This window comes from Fukomys damarensis, unplaced genomic scaffold (assembly GCF_012274545.1).
Source record: "Fukomys damarensis isolate Sample0158 unplaced genomic scaffold, DMR_v1.0_HiC HiC_scaffold_37, whole genome shotgun sequence".
NCBI classification, from domain to species: domain Eukaryota; kingdom Metazoa; phylum Chordata; class Mammalia; order Rodentia; family Bathyergidae; genus Fukomys; species Fukomys damarensis.
Window position 1 is genome coordinate 35,283,408 of NW_022900949.1, and position 14,997 is coordinate 35,298,404.

The following is a 14,997-nucleotide window of genomic DNA, read 5'->3' on the forward strand; positions in this document are numbered from 1 at the left end:
TGTCTTTTACTATGTGCACAATCTCTGCTATCTGAGAAATTATTTCTGATTTCCTTTTTTTCCAGGTCCTCTTTCATTGCCAGTTCAGGGAGTCCAGGTGGTTTAGTATCAGATTGTTCTATCTTGTTGCCCTTTGGGGTGGCTTTAGGTGATCTGGTAGTCTGGTTTTGAGATTTGTTTAAGTGTCTTCTCATTTCAACAGATGCAGCCTGTTGTGCTTTTGTTGAGGCAACTTTTGGCTCACCCAGTGGTCTTCAATTATGAGCAAGCCATGGAGAGGTCTTTCCTCTGCTGCTCATCAGTACACCAATTCCTGGGTTCAGAATAGTGGCCTTCTGTATCTCTCAGCTGACCTGTTGTCTGGGAGGGCTTCTGGCTGGGGCCTGTGCACATTTGGAATGGTGTCTTGGTGTGCCTGTGGCTATGTACTTGTTGTCTGGGAAGGCCTTTGGCTGTGGGCTGTTCAACCCAGGCCCTGGAGTCAGAGAAGGTTTCTTTTGCTAGGGCCTCCATACACTTATTGATCAGGGCATACCTCTGGCTGTTACTTGTGCACCTGTTCAGCTCTTTTCTGGGTGGGCCTATGTGCCCAAGCCCTTGGGGTCATAGCAGGGCCCTGGCTGGGATATACCTCCAGCTTTGCTGCTCTGGTCCACACAGCTGCTCCTCAGGATCTGTGTGCACTTATTGATGCTATGGGGTGGGCCTCTGGCTGAAGCTTGTGTGCCTATGCTTGTGTGCCTTTTCTGGATGGGTCTTTGGCTTCGGCCTGTGTGCCCCAGCCTCTGGGGTTAGGCTGGAGCCTTGGCTAGGATCTGCCTGCAGCTGCACCACTTTGGTCCACACCAGACACTATCTTTTTTCCCCAATTAGGGTTAAAATCAGATCCTCTGCACTGAGTTACACCCCCCACCATTTTTCACTTTTTATTTTGAGATAGGATCCCTCTGAGTCACTCTGGTTGGACTCAAACTTGTGATATTCTTGCCTCAGTTTCCCAGATTGCTAGGACTGTAGATATACGCCACCATACCTGGCTTTGATGCAATCTTATTTGTCTTATATTTCCTTAGAGTCTTGCAATATGTTGCAAACACTAGGTATCTAATGAAAGTGTTCTGCATGTATAATTGCTAGGTGAATACACAGAGACTCTTTACAGTAACTGTGTGCATGTGTCCTGATCTGTCTAGAAAGCAACATGTTCCATGAAGAGCAGTATATATGATATTGTGGTTATAAGAACTAGGATATTAAAGCCAGATTGCTTGAGTAAAGTCTCTGTACTAGTTTTGAACAGCTATTTTCATTAGGAACATTGACTTTTTTTCTTAATTTCTTCTTCTGTTAAAGAAATGATAATAATAGTATCTATCACATAGGGTTAGTGTAAAGATTAAATGAATTAATCTGTTCATTAAAATTATTTTAGAAATATATCTTGATGGTGGTTTATAGTAGACATTAGCTATTGTCATCTTTTCTTAGACTTAAATCTTCACTCTTCTGAAACATGGACTACAGCAAACAGAATCTGAATTCCACTAATTCTAGCTGCAATGTCCATCTATTATGAATCCAGACACTTGCTGATTTGTAAATTTTTACAGGCTCTATCTCTACCTTCTCTGGCCATGCTAGGTAACATGATGGCCTCCTGGAAAAGGCTGGTTTGAAATACTTCACTGATAATAAAAATAATAAACAATAAAAATAATAAATAAAATGACAATTTACTATATTCCTCTTATATATCATGTAATTTCCATTATTATTTCTAGTCTTTGACAATAACATTTAAGGTAGACTTTTCTTCTGTCCATGAGGCAAGTCATCCACCCAAGGATTCCCCCCATGGCCAAGACTTTGATGCTCCATTTCACCCCAGTCCTCCACTCTGCACCCTGCCTCCAACTAGCTTTCATTTGTTCTTGGCTTTATTTTCCTTGCCTACTTTCGATCTCCAGTGAGAAACAGCAATGTTCCAGGGAGAAAGAGAAGTGGAAGAATTTATATTTGACCAATGAAAAGGCATTATAATTCATATAATTCTTATAATTTTCACACTGTAGTGTGGGGCAAGGTAGACACAGGGATTGAAGCAGTACCATGGTCTCACCCCTTCTTCCAGTTTAGTTCTAATGCAAGATTGACTGCTAATCTAATTTCTAAAATTGGTGGTCATACTTATTCCAGAGCTGTTTGCAATAGTTAATTGCCATTCAACTTACCTTATCCTTTTCCACATCTTTAAATCTCTTTGCATTCTAAACCCATTAATTTTGATTCTATCCACTACAGATTTAGAAAACAATCAGCCACTGCTATCTTTATAATTATCCAGCTTGTAGTCTATAGCAGCACTCACTGCCCAAGAGAAATACAACGGGAGCTATGCATATAGCTTTAGATTAATTAGTCATACTTAAAAAAAAGAAATGAAACAGGTGAAATTAATTGTAATAGTATGGTTATTGGAACAAATCACCATAAACCTGGTAACTTAACACAATATATTTATTCTCCTGTGGTTCTGGAAGCCAGATATCCAAAACCAGTACACGGGGCTAAAATGTTTTTATCTCAACATGGAAAACATTCATCCATTGATTCATTCATTCATTCATTCAACAAATTTAATCTGTCCTAGGCACAATGCTAGGTGTTTAGAATACCTAATAGTAAGAGAAAACAGATATAGTCACACCCTATCAGCATCCAGAGTACAGAGAAGACGTAGACAGACATTTCATGGAAATTGCAAGAGACAGAAAATAATTCTTGGTGACAGAGAGTGTGACCTTATCATGGGTGTCAGACAAAGTTTCCTTGAGGAAATGATGTTGGGCTGAAATATGAAATATAATTAAGAATTAAATTCGTGAAAAGGAAAGAAAAAAGGCATTGCCCACGATAAAACCTATGCACAGAAACCTCCTATAAGAAGAATCCTTACAATATAACGGACAAAAGTCAGAAAGTCTAGAGCAGCAAAGGAGCAAAGAGGCCAGGCCCAGGAATAAATCAGAGAGGAAGGAGAGGATCCAGTTGTTTAGACCACGTAAGAGAGTTTGTCTTTCTTCCTAAAGTAAATAGGAATCCACTGGTGGATGTAGCATTTCATTATATGAATTTTAGAAGGAAATAAACATTGTTTTTGCCACATACTAAAGGAAGGATCAGTCAGATGGTTCAATGCATAAATTTTGTAGGGAGGGAATTCTGAGCTGGAAGTGTGCCTTTGAGAGTCACCAGAGAATACATAGTATTTTCAACTCTGAGCTTGGAGGAGATCACCATGAGAAAAGTAGTTGCTAGCAACCAAAGGACCATAGCTGGCTTATAGTTGTAACACAGTGGCAAAATGATCATTCTGGGCTGTAAGCTACCTAAACAGAGGGAAGAAATCACCATGGGCAGAGGAAGTAAATTGACTAAGACAAGTGTGCAGTTGTACCAGGAGTCTGAACTAACTGCTCACAAATACAAAGCTGCAGTTAAACTCATGGAGAATGTATACCCAGATGAACTCCCTGGGCTAACCTGTCTGTTGTAAATGACTCAAGTCTCCTCCAGGACCAATGCCTTTATATGAGTTACAATGGTGAGGTCACCCCTGAGCTGATTTATGGTCTGAACATAATTTTATATGTATGCTTCCTCCAATCACATCATAATTTGCTTTTACACTCAGCTTCAGCAATTCATAAAAGCTCCTGGACCATAACAATTATGATGATCATGATGATCCTGATTCTCTGTGGCCAAAGGGCAAGCTGTTGTAAATTGAGAGAAGGAGGGACACTCTCTGTAGGAGTCCAGTCTAGAGGGTGAAGGCAGGCCCTATCACCATGGCCACCCACTCTTCCCCAGCTTTGTTGTCAGCTTGCTTCTCTATGGCAGGCAGATCTGGGTTCTGAGGATGGCAGTCATAGTACCTACCTTATAGAGAGTGGGAACTGATGAAATGCATAAGATATAGCGGATGGAGGATTTCTAAAACGAGAAGTACACATCTGTTAGCATTCCCATTTCTACCACTACCACAACTGCTCCCCTTACCTCCACCAACTTCATTATTACCTGAGCAACATTCTCATCTCTAGACACAATACCAGACACCCACAGTTTAAGAGGAGAGATTTATTTTGGTTCCTGGTCTATGGTCAGTTGGCTCTAAGGCAGAAACAGGATGGCAGAGGCCTGGGGAGAAAAACGGTGCTCCACCTATGGTATCCAGGACCCAGAGAGAGAAGGCAGGAGACCAGGACAAGAATATATCTTCCATGACATACCCCTATGACCCCCTCCAGCCAGGCGCCATCTTCTAATAGCATATCACAATAGTGAGGTCACCCCCTAGCTGATTTTGCCAACTGAATTTGATACTGAACTCATCAATGGAGCAATTTTCTGATGAAAATAACACTCTTGCAATCCAATCACCTTCCACACACAAGAGATTTTGGGGGTATGTTTTAGATCTAAACCATAGCAATCATCATTGTCCTCTTCACTGGGTACACTGATTTTGCATCAGCACATCCAGAGGCCTAAACCACAAATTCCTGCCACTGCCTTCTCCCCCATTCATTTCTTAGACTCCTTGTCTAGAGGAGCAGCCATTGCAACTGTTATGGCTTGTATCTAAATGTCCCCACAAAGCCCATGTGCTCATAGGTTGGGCATGACTGGGAGGTGACTGGATCATGGGTGTATGATACTGGATCATGAGTTTGTAATACTGGTTTACTCCACGGACAGGTTTACCACAGTTCTGGGTATGAATAATGGGAAGGCCCACCCTAGGTGTGGGTGGCACCAACCAATAGGTCTATATTCTGGATGTAATAAAAGGGAAAGAAAGGCTCGCTGCTTCTTCTTCCTGTCTGCCATGCCAAGGACTGTTTCTCCTCTGCCATCCTTGTCTGCCATGTTGCCCTGCCTTGGAGCCAGCCCATTATGGACTGAAACCTCCACAAACTGGGAGCCAAAATAAACCTTTCTTCCTTTAATGTGTAGCTATCAGCTATTTTGTCCCAGCAACAAGGAAATAACCAAGACAGCAACCAAAATGAGGGCAATAGTCCTAGCTCCCAATTTTTGCTTAGCCAGCCTTTATTTTCGGCCTTATCTTAAGCCTGCCTGTGAAGTGGTTACTGGTTATTAACCTGTGGCTCACATGTGCCAGCTCAAAGCATAATTCTCTTCTCTGTGTTCTTTGTGTTGGGTGAAAATCCAGGTGACACATACTCCAGAGCAGCTGACTTCTGATACATCTCAGACATCTGGGTACACCGAAGCTAATACTCAAAAGGACAACTGAAGGTGACAAGGAGGTGGAGTACCTTTGGTGCTAGGAAAGACTTGAGATAATTTTTACACAGATAAACCCGTTCAGTCAATTCATTTACTTTATAAATATATGAGGTCCCTTGACCGTGCTCCAACAATGCAGCCAATGTATGAGTGAAGTGATGATGACCGACGAAATGAAAATATGCTGGTGAGCAAAACAAACGTAAGAGTATGAGAGCAGCCAGCAGCAATCACATAAACACCTCCATAATGCATACTTCTTGTGCGCAGCGGGAAAAGAGAGAAAGAAGTGCTGTCGGGGAAAACAGTGTGAGGGACCTTTTATCCGGAACATGGTGAGAGAGGGAATTAAGGAAATCTCCTGTGAAGTGACACGGAAGCCAATGTCTGAGTGATGACCTCACAACAGCTAAGGATACAGAAGGGTGGAGTGGAGGTAGTTGTGTTCTTGACAGAGGAAGCAGCATGTGCAGGGTCCTGAGGCAGGAAAGAGAAATTGAAAAAGACTGGTAGCAAAACAAAAGGAATAGAATGTAGAATAAACAGTGCCTTCCCCAGTCTGGGCCAGAGGAGGACATCAGCTGTGTGAGCAGGGCACGGGGAAGTGTTTTGGACAGACCAGCATGCCGTACATCTTGGTTAAAGCATGGGCACATGCCTGAGTGCAACTGTCTAAAGTCCGCAATCTTAAAACCACTCCATTTTATTGTATGTAAATTATCCTTCAATAAACCTTGGTGTGAGGAAAGTGAGGCTTTTAACACTTTTCTCCTTTTTAAGCCTCATTTTAAGATCAACTTACTATAAAAAAGCAGGAAGAGAACCACAGAAATAAATATATTTTATTTGTTACATACTTATTTGTATATGGATCATTTAGGGGTTTGGGCAGTTGAGGTTTTTTAATTCTCTTTTTAAAAACTTCTTATTGTACATATTGTACATATTACATTTATTGTGTGGAGCTGGTCCATGGACACAACACATCTAATTGCTTTTTTCACCCCCTTTCCCTCCCTCTTCTCACCCTCCCTCCATCTCTTGATCACTTTTTCCTTTGAAAAAGATCTATCTCCATACCTCCTTTTTTATTTTGCTCTTTATTTATATAAGAGAATTGATATGATATTTAAGTTTGTGTGTCTGATTTATTTCACTTAACATTATGGTCTCAAGGTGAATCCATTTTCCTACAAATGACTCAAATTTATCTTTGTTTTAAAAGCATGATTGAAAGTGGAAAGGGCAGGCTTGGAATTCCAAGGGACATTTAATATTTATGTTCATACAGCTACAAGTAAGTCACGCAGGAAATAGGAAAATGCCTGTTATGTTTTTAATGAGGAAATATCTCACTTTATTTTGTGGAACAATGTCAGTTACAATGAATGGTAAATATACTTTCCCTATTACTCTCTCTAGAATCTAAAAAGTCATGCACACCCCCTGTTATTCTTATGAAATTGGCCCCCACAGAAGGTGACGTATGGCAGGTATCCTACTCTGAATACAGAGTACTATATGGTGGGATCCCAAGGGGGTGCAGGAGCTGGAGTAGTGGGGATGGGGAATGGACTTTGCTGTCATCACAACCTCAAGCTGTCACCTGCCCAATCCTACATGGCAGAAACACTATTTCATGTTCATCCAGAGCCTCCTGAGATCTCATCAGTGTGAGTACACAGAGCACAATGAGAAATGTGCAAACCTCCCTTAGGTAAAGCAAAACACGAGTCACTAGAAAAGTGCCCCATTCAGACTCCAAAAAGTTACTGCACACCTTTGGAGCTTTACTGAAACTCCACTTTCTCTTCTCTCATCTTCTTTCTCCTTTACTTTTTCTTGTTTTGACATTATAACCTCATAAAGATGACATTTGTAACTTTCTAAAGTCATAAAGTTAAAATATGCAACTTTCTAAAGTCACAATAGATGAAATTCATTGTTAAAGTCTAAAACATTTCACTCCAACTCCCTTTAGCTTTCAATTACCCAATAAAATCTAGTTTTCAGTGGATGAAGGCTCTCCTTTCAACCAATCTGAGGTGTCTCTGGCGCCAGGAATTGTGTTGATCATCACCATAAAAATGCCCAGGCAGAGGGCAGACAGGCAGAGAGCTTGGGGGAGGCTCACAGACAAAGGAGGTGTTATGTGTAGTACAACCATTCACTGCAAAGGGATTGTTTAAGTGGAGATGACCAGTGGACACTCACACAAGAGGGAGCCTTCATACGTAAATAAAGGCGGCTGTCACTGAAGCACCTCCATCTGTTGCTACCCACGGCCAACTTCCAAGGGACTGGCTGCACTAATTGAAAACACGGCTGGATTTGTCCCCCACATGTTCACTTTAGGAAATCACTGGGAGTTTGTTTCCAGGCAGGCCCAGCTCCAGTTCGTCCATGCTTCTCTAAGCCCTACGGGTATCCACTTGGAAACTGTGTAACTGCTGTTGCCTGTTTATCATTGATTCCTCTCCCCCACCACCCCACCTCGCCCCAATTTGGATAGCTCTGGCCACCTAGATGGCCAGAGATTTGTTAAACTGCTAATCTTCTTTCACTTTGGGTCCTAATTCAACGCAGCATTTTCTTCAGAAGAGAGGAAAACATGAAAGCTTGTGTGGGAGTGTGCTGGAGAGGGTACCATTTTGGTCTCAGTTCTTGGGGAGGAGCCAAGGGTCCCTGGCCATGGCAAACTCTCTGCTCACAATGCTACCCCACTTACACTTCCTTCTTCTTCCAGGCTGAGGCCAAATCTGAAGAGGTCAAATCAGAAGTAGATGCAGATTGTAACCTCTGGCTTGTCCTGGATGAGCACAGAGGTAGATCCTGAACTGAAATTCTGGACAAGCTGGCTTCACCCCTTTCCCTCTAGTCCTCAGATGGAGATCAAGCAACCACAGTTGTCAAGCCTGTTTCTACCTAAATGGCGCTATGGGAAATAAAACACAGTCTTGAAAAGAAAAATTGACAAATGGACCCAGCTCCTGACTAATAACTTGGAGCTCTTTCTGTTAGATCAGATGTTGTCAAAAACAGCCGCCTGGCTCTTGCCAATCACCTCTGAAGATGTCACCCGCAGGACAGTGGAGTGGTGCTGAGGTTCAAAGTGGTCTGTGTTCAGGTCTATGCTGCCCACCCATGCTGAACTGCCTACTTCATGTTCTGTCACTGTGGATGGAGGGAAACAGCATGTCATGAAAGACATACATAGCCAGAATCCAGAACCCTTTTCCTACTGCACCCCTCAGTGCCCCCTGAGTCTGCACTTTCTTCTATGAAATGTGCACAAAAACTGCCTTCTGCACCAGATGAAATTATTAAGATTTATGTAGCAAAGCTCATTGAAAATATTAAAGGTTCTGTTATTTAGCATTTGTTTATTCATACGATGATGTTAATTAGACAATAAATCTAAGACTTGTTACATCGGAGGCAGTCTTCAACACCTGACTCCCTGGAGAGTGGGTAGATGAGCTCAGCCCACAGACAGCCTGCTCTCAAAATGTCTATATGAAAATCCAAAAAAGAATTAACAAGAGTGTTGGAGCTCACATACTCAGAAACAGCTGAAAAAGGCATAATGTCTCAATTTCAGCTTGAAATCTGTGTTAAATTAGTAGTAGGAAGTTGAGCAGAGACACACATTTCTTAAAACATCAATTTTCTTTTAGGTTTTATTACAGCACTACTCACTCCTGTGGGAATCAGACATTTGAAAGCCGTTTCAGTTCTCCCGATGAACTAGCTTATAGATGCTGAAGACAATGCATTCATTAATTTTTGTTGTTTATTTAGGTCATCTGTTTTCTGTGTAAGCTAGCAAACATTAATTGTTGACACCAACGCTATAAATTTAGAAATTTTTTGAGTATTTTCTTTAATCCTCAGTCACCTCTTGGGTCGCTTAGTGCTTGAAGTACAATATACAGATGTTTTGAAGAGAGTTTTAGGGTCCTAAAGATATTTTTTGACAGGGAGCCCAAATCAGGATTTACATAATGGACTTTGGTCTTGTAAAACATATTCATAACTCTTGTTAAATTTATGCTTGTTTTTACTTCAAGTTTACCAAAGTTAAGAAATGGGGCTAATCCAAGATAAAAAGTAGGGACAAAGTGATTAAAGTGCCCTTCTATTTTGATAAGGGCACTGGGTTAATATGTAAACGCCATAGTTGATGTCAGTGTCCAAAGCCAAAGATAAACACGGCTGGCTGCTCAGACTTCAGATTTGGGTGACATTTTTCTTTGTTAATGAACATTTCTTTCTTGGCAAAAGAAAGGTTTTGTCTTACACTCTATGGCCTCAGGCCAAGAGACATCTTTCCTTCCCTCTTTGCCTTCCCCCTTTACCAAAAGCAAAATGTCTTCTTTTCCTGTTTATCTTTGTATTTGTGTTAATGTCTTTTGCTTCCATTTTATTATGATTTTAATTCTTATTACTTCTATTTTAAAAAGGGTTCACTTAAATTCATGGTTTTTTTAAGCTCTTTTTTAAAACATTTAAGAGAGTTCATTGCCAAGAAAAGTACTGGGCTTCATGGATCCAATGTTGGAAGGTGCATAGCTCTTTTTCTGTGTTTCTATGGACATTTAAAATGTGTTTTCTTTTGTTTGGGTGAGGTTTACTTTATCATTCCTAGTTTCATAAGAGTGGAGTAGATCCAGTCATTTGTGGAAGAATGCAATTATTATCTACGTCTTTGGATGTCACTTAACACTACATTCAAAGAAATGGCTCATCAAGGCTGCAAAGAGACTTGGACCTGGGTTCATGTAGAGTACTTTTGTGCTCCCTAACTAAAACTAACACATGAGGCAAGAGACACTCTTCCCTTTCAGCAGAGGGACAAAGTGGTGCCGGTTTAAGTTAGATCATGGTCCCTTAGAGTAGATATTAATTACATGACAGGAGCCTGCCCCATGAGGAAGTAAAGACAGAGTCAGAGGGAGCCAGATGTAGGACAAGAACAGCCAGGGCCATGCAGAAGACAAGATCTCAGGGACTGAAATTAAGAACCTGCAAAGGAGCAGGGGCGGTGATGCATACCTATACCTCCAGCTACTTCAGGAGACTCCAGCTACTTCAGGAGACTGAGGCAGGAGGATCACAAGTTTGAGGACAACCCAGGCATCTTAGTGAGGCTGATTCAAGAAAAAATAACAAAAGAAAATAAATTCTGGATACAGCGATAGAGCACTTGCCCAGCATGATCAAGACCCTGGGTTTAATCCGCAGCACTAGCAAAAAGAAAAACAAACCTGCAAAGAAGCACATTTGCAGAGATAAAAGCCGACCTGATGCTGCATTCAGCACCTAGAGATTCTGCCTGAGGAGCAACCTGTCCTGGCCCTACCAGCGTCCTAGGCATTTAGCTTCTGTATTACTTCCTACTCTGCTCTTAATAAAACTGCTGTTCACAGCTTTTCTGTGTGGCATTTGGTTCTTTGCAAACTAATGCACCCTGTCTCAAACAGGTGCCACTGTTAATTTTCAGTGTAACCCTGAAATACTTCTTTTTGCCAAAGGAAGAGAAATGTTTTAAGATCAAAATGCATTGAAGAGTGAAATTCGGCAAGGAAAGAGGAGCCTCCTTCCCACACCAGTCACCAGTCCCCAACTTCCCACGCTGGAGTGTGGGTGATGGGTTTGGAGGGGTTAGCATACCATTTCCCGGGAGCCCAGCACTGGAGGGAAAGGAGGCTAACCAGCAACTGACCCAGATGACAAATTCCATTTCTGTGCAAACGCGTCTCCTCCAGCACAAATACATTCTGATTTTATTTAAATCCTACTCAGAATTAAATCCCTGCAACACCAAGCTGAGGCGAGGCAGGTGTGAGATGCGGGGGGGGGGCGGCTTCCCATCTCTATAAGTCCCATTGAAATGGCTTCAAGTGAGGTGACTGCTAAATGCCTTCGAGGGAGGGGGCACAGAGCAGCCTGGGGCCAGTTGTAGGCACTTTGCGGGAGAAGGCCGAAGGAGTGGCAGTTTTTCTGTGTTTGGTTTTCTTTCTTAACACATCTGACTTCCAGTTCCAGCTGGTGTAATTAGGTCAGGTTGAAGATTTTGTGAACAGAGAAAATCATGACCAATTCAAAAGGCTTTCGTGGGTTATAAGTGATGGTGGTTAAGATGTTCCTCTGCGCTGCCTTACCAATAGGCTCTAAAAACCACTGATGGAATTAAAATTCCCTTGTAGGGCATAATGAGAGCTTGCTCAATCTTAGTGCCTTCCCAATCCTGACTCATAGCTTGACCCCCTTCTAAGGGAAAGTGTTCATTTTTCAAGGCTTCCTGTATGATCATATGTTACCCTGGTAAAATTCAGGGATGCATCCCAAGTTCCTTTGCATCTAGGCACAGAAGATTAACGTTAAAATACTCCAAGAAGCATGCAGTTTAGCCTAAGACAAAAGTTGAAAGATAAGTCAGGCCTACCATCAATAGGTTACAGGAGTCGCCTGAGGTCGGCTTGATGGGTGCACCTCATCTGGTGTGGCTGCATCTGGGAAAAAAATCTGACCCGGAGAATGAGAGTCCCCAAGACTTACAGGGCCACAGCCCCCTGACACTCCCTGACATCTAGGAAAACAGACACACAGCTCACAGGGTGTCCAGAGTGGTGGCTTCTCGGGATGCCCCAGTGATCCATGAGGGAAAAGTAAACACTGTGAAAAGCTTCAGGGTCCGAATGCTCTGGAAATTCACTAATTTCAGAAGGCCAAACAAAGCTAGAGAGCAGAAATGAAAGGCTTTACTGATATTTCTCAATTGGAGAAATGACAAAGACCACGGATTGGGAAAGACGGGAGGATCTCAGCCACATGGGGCTTCCAGTGATCCGTGGACCTCAGCATCCCCATCTGCACCTCCACTGCCATTCCCAGCTCCCCACCCTGGACACCGCGCATCAGTGCCGTCAGACCAAAATCGGAGGAACCATAGTGTGAAATCCGGGTGAGGTTTGAAGTTAGGGGAAAGCAAGAGGCCAAAGGGTATGTTAAGAAACCAAACCAAACCAAAAGATCAGCTAGTAACTAGCATTTATCACGTGGCCCACAAAAGTAACTGAAAAGGAGTTATGGGCTTGTCCGGTGTTTTTTCATGCATGTTTTTCACTTTGTTCCATAGCAGAGGAAGTCTCTGTGATATATATTTTCTCCATATGACCAGTGTGTGAAAATCAATTCTACGCCTATAAAACTGAGAAGTCTGTGACTGTCGTTTCGGTTCCCAGGAGGCAATACAACTTAATTGTTCTGAGAGACATAGAATAATCCCTGCATCATGATTCTTCCAAAAGAGATTTGCTGAAATGCGTGTTCAGCACACTTCGACGCTCATTTAATTGCACATTGTTCAGGCAGCTTTGCCCTTTGAAGACCAGGAGAATTTCCGTGGCCCGAGAACGGAAAGGGTTTCCAGGTCTGGAAGTTCCAAGTTTCACCACAAAACAGTCATCTCAGTGAAAATCACTGTCAAGCCCAGGATAGTGCTGACAGTTTCCCCAGTGCTCTACCTATAAAACGTAAGGATATCTGGCATTTCTTTTGTAAAAGACTTGGCTGCCTTTACCTCCTCTGCCCATAAGCTGTAGGCAAAGCGAGACCTCCAAGTCTCTCTGACACATACTGTGGTTTGTTTTAGACAGGGATGAAGACGTATTCTATAGAGTTCATATGAGGTCAGCTGCTTTCTACATATGAATTTTCAAGCATTCTGGTCCTTGTGAACAGTAGCTGGTTTTCTTCTCTTCTTTTCCATCTTTCTCATTGTTTAGAGTGTTCTTATGGGGAAAACCATGTAACAAAAGGAAACACCTGATACCATCACATTTGGCTCTGTGACCAGTAAGCACTGAGAAAACCATTTGTCAAAAGGCTATTATTTCATTTATAATCTGCTTTTCTGATTGCTTTTAACTAACTCAAAGAGTAGATGCACTAAGGAAGAAAGGTTTGTGACCCATCTGTTGAGTGTATAATTTCCTTTTCATTGGCTAGCACAGTCCAATAAAAAAAATATTATTAGGTGCCCTAACTCAATCAGCAAACAAATGACAGGCAGATGGTCTGCAAAAACAATACTGACCATGAATGCCACAGAGCTACAATGTGGGCCCCGGCTTTTAGGCAGCCTTTGTCTGAAAACTCTCCACTGGGTTAAGTGATGCAAAATACGATAAAAAGAGAGAGAAGCCATGTGTAAATGAGGGAGAAGTTAACGGCCTCTGAAGTGTTCTATGAAAGGCTATGATAATTTTATTGGAAGCAGAAAAAAAAAAAGAAGAAGAAGAAGAAAGAAAGAAAAAGAAAAGGGAGGAAAGAGCATCTTACTTAAATAATGTAGCCCTGTGATAATGCTGAAATCCTGAGAATCGGGCTGAAATGACACTTTTGTTCTAAATCTTCATTTTAGTCTGATTTTGTTCTTCTAACCTGACCTTTATCTGACAGAATTTCCTCACGTTTTATTTCAGCTGAACAGTGCAACTTTGTGCATAGAAAGTTTTGTAGGAGACAATTTTACTGTTGAAGAGAAGGAAGAAACAAAAAAAGAAGGGAGAGAGAGGTGAAGAGAGAGTGAAGGAAAGAAAGAAGAAGGAAGGAAGGTTGGGAGGGAGGGAAGAAAGGAAGGCGGAAGAGAGGGAAGAAGAGAGGGAGGCTCTTGAAATTTTTTGAAAAATCAGTGAGATCAGAAACTGGTGTGAGAGATTCCAAAGTCATGAGGAGGTATATCTTCTCTATCTCCTCTCATGATTGGTAACAGTGAGCAAGGAACTACCCCAGGTCCTGCAGAGCCTACCTTCACGTGCACACCTTGGTTTCTTGGGTCCAAAGTGGTACTGAATATAAGTTGATCCATCCACACATTTTCCTTACAAGTGGTGGCAGGGCCTGGCTCTGATAAATTCAGATTTTACCATGAAATCTGCTATAGCTGTCCCGGCTGGGCTCAGAGTCACAGTTCTCCGGCCTCAGTCTCCCAGAGTGCTGAGATTATGGGCCTGCATCACCACACTGATGCACAGTGGCTCATCTTTAATTTTAAAAAAATAATTTGTCTATTTGACTGGTTAAAAATCTATCTGACTAGTTAAAGTGGCATGTCCTCACTCACCAAATTTGGAGGTTTTAAACTTTTGCAATGCATGCTAATCCTTCACATTGTCTCTCCGATATGTATAGGCATATAAATTAGTGAATTTTCTATTTGTATCTTTCACTGTCTGGGTCATTTTAATTCCTTGTTCCAAATCATTCAGACACACCTGTAACATGGCCCTAGTGCTACCTCATACCCCACACTACAAATCACTGAAACATTTTTGTCCATCCACTTGACCCCTCCATCTCCCCACACCCCTCTGATGGAGCTAACCTTCTGAGGCATGTATCACAGTCTTAAATAATCTGCAGGATCTTAATAAAATGCAGATTCCTTATTTCTGATTAACTTCCAGGTAATACTGAAGTCATTAACTTCTCTGTCTACTCTGTGTAGCTTACTGGGAGTATCTGGTGCTTGATCCAACTACTACCAAACAAAAGCATCCTTCCTCATGTAAGAGGAGAATTTCCTCATCTCCTTTGTAAGAGGAGAAAGCTGTGAATGGGAGGACTCCAAGGGACAAAGCGCCGGCCACCCAGAGGCCTCCCACAGGTGGG